This window comes from Scardinius erythrophthalmus, assembly GCF_964197995.2.
Source record: "Scardinius erythrophthalmus genome assembly, chromosome: 3".
NCBI lineage: Eukaryota > Metazoa > Chordata > Actinopteri > Cypriniformes > Leuciscidae > Scardinius > Scardinius erythrophthalmus.
The window spans coordinates 337,050-340,000 of NC_138223.1; positions in this window are offsets into that span (position 1 = coordinate 337,050).

A 2,951-nucleotide genomic window follows, 5' to 3' on the forward strand; every position below is an offset into this window, starting at 1 on the left:
TGTGTACTGCAGTGTAAGTGCTGACTGGTGAGGGTATAGACAGCTGTCTTCTGTAGTGTGTAGTGTAGTGTGTACTGCAGTGTAAGTGCTGACTGGTGAGGGTATAGACAGCTGTCTTCTGTAGTGTGTAGTGTAGTGTGTAGTGTAGTGTGTACTGCAGTGTAAGTGCTGACTGGTGAGGGTATAGACAGCTGTCTTCTGTAGTGTGTAGTGTAGTGTGTAGTGTAGTGTGTACTGCAGTGTAAGTGCTGACTGGTGAGGGTATAGACAGCTATCTTCTGTAGTGTGTAGTGTAGTGTGTACTGCAGTGTAAGAGCTGACTGGTGAGGGTATAGACAGCTGTCTTCTGTAGTGTGTAGTGTAGTGTGTACTGCAGTGTAAGTGCTGACTGGTGAGGGTATAGACAGCTGTCTTCTGTAGTGTGTAGAGTAGTGTGTAGTGTAGTGTGTACTGCAGTGTAAGTGCTGACTGGTGAGGGTATAGACAGCTGTCTTCTGTAGTGTGTAGTGTAGTGTGTAGTGTAGTGTGTACTGCAGTGTAAGTGCTGACTGGTGAGGGTATAGACAGCTGTCTTCTGTAGTGTGTAGTGTAGTGTGTACTGCAGTGTAAGAGCTGACTGGTGAGGGTATAGACAGCTGTCTTCTGTAGTGTAGTGTAGTGTGTACTGCAGTGTAAGTGCTGACTGGTGAGGGTATAGACAGCTGTCTTCTGTAGTGTGTAGTGTAGTGTGTACTGCAGTGTAAGAGCTGACTGGTGAGGGTATAGACAGCTGTCTTCTGTAGTGTGTAGTGTAGTGTGTACTGCAGTGTAAGTGCTGACTGGTGAGGGTATAGACAGCTGTCTTCTGTAGTGTAGTGTAGTGTGTACTGCAGTGTAAGTGCTGACTGGTGAGGGTATAGATAGCTGTCTTCTGTAGTGTGTAGTGTAGTGTGTAGTGTAGTGTGTACTGCAGTGTAAGTGCTGACTGGTGAGGGTATAGACAGCTGTCTTCTGTAGTGTAGTGTAGTGTGTACTGCAGTGTAAGTGCTGACTGGTGAGGGTATAGACAGCTGTCTTCTGTAGTGTGTAGTGTAGTGTGTAGTGTAGTGTGTACTGCAGTGTAAGTGCTGACTGGTGAGGGTATAGACAGCTGTCTTCTGTAGTGTGTAGTGTAGTGTGTAGTGTAGTGTGTACTGCAGTGTAAGTGCTGACTGGTGAGGGTATAGACAGCTGTCTTCTGTAGTGTGTAGTGTAGTGTGTACTGCAGTGTAAGAGCTGACTGGTGAGGGTATAGACAGCTGTCTTCTGTAGTGTGTAGTGTAGTGTGTAGTGTAGTGTGTACTGCAGTGTAAGTGCTGACTGGTGAGGGTATAGACAGCTGTCTTCTGTAGTGTAGTGTAGTGTGTACTGCAGTGTAAGTGCTGACTGGTGAGGGTATAGACAGCTGTCTTCTGTAGTGTGTAGTGTAGTGTGTAGTGTAGTGTGTACTGCAGTGTAAGTGCTGACTGGTGAGGGTATAGACAGCTGTCTTCTGTAGTGTAGTGTAGTGTGTACTGCAGTGTAAGTGCTGACTGGTGAGGGTATAGACAGCTGTCTTCTGTAGTGTGTAGTGTAGTGTGTAGTGTAGTGTGTACTGCAGTGTAAGTGCTGACTGGTGAGGGTATAGACAGCTGTCTTCTGTAGTGTGTAGTGTAGTGTGTAGTGTAGTGTGTACTGCAGTGTAAGTGCTGACTGGTGAGGGTATAGACAGCTGTCTTCTGTAGTGTGTAGTGTAGTGTGTACTGCAGTGTAAGAGCTGACTGGTGAGGGTATAGACAGCTGTCTTCTGTAGTGTGTAGTGTAGTGTGTAGTGTAGTGTGTACTGCAGTGTAAGTGCTGACTGGTGAGGGTATAGATAGCTGTCTTCTGTAGTGTGTAGTGTAGTGTGTAGTGTAGTGTGTACTGCAGTGTAAGTGCTGACTGGTGAGGGTATAGACAGCTTCTCTGAAACACATGGAGTCTTTAACCACTGTGCACCTGATGTGAGCAAAACATACAAAAAAAAATGTAACATCATTTATTAAACATTTATGAAACGTATAGTCATGTTTAGTAAATGATTAGTTAATCATTAACTAATCAATTGTAAATGACTTGACTGAATCTACAAAACATATAATGAACATATCACTAATTAATCATTTATGAATGATTAGTCATGTTTTTTAAATGATTAGTTAATCATTAACTAATCAATTGTAAATGACTTGTAACACAATTTACAAAACATACATAAAATGTTAGTGTCACTTGCTACTCATTTATGAATGTTCTGTAAATGATTAGTTCATCATTAACTAATCACTTATAAATGACTTACAACTGAACGTTATTATAAAGTGTTACCGCACAGTTCCTGCTTTACACTCAGATTTCAGTTCTAAAACACACCTTTTTCAAAACACTGCACACAATTCTCTGCTTTTGGCACAATTTTCATGCAGAAAATCTCTTGTTTTCACAAGGAACACACTGCCATTCACACTCTTCACATGGGCAAACACCCGTCACACAGCTTTACAATTAGCAATCAGAGCTTTAGCATAAAAGGGCCACAGGTGATCTCTTCAACAGGTCAGCTCTTCAATAGAGCAATGGATGCCAACACTGTATTTTTTTTTATTACTGTAACTGTATACAGTAAATTCTTCCGTTGTTTTGTAGACCACTGTATGTCCTACTTTGTGTTGGTTGGGATGTACACTGTGTACACTGTTTTTGTGGGAAAAATAAAATATATTCGTTACCGTGTATTTGTGTGTTCTGAGTATAAAAACAATATTCTCAGATATTTTACAACACACTTATGCATGTACTGTCTGTAGAAAGTGTAACACTGAACCAAAAAAAGGCCTAAGTCATTATGATGAATGGAGAAGAAGTGTTTTCCATTCATCATAGTGTTTTACATTGAGCACATCAGTGTTCAACTG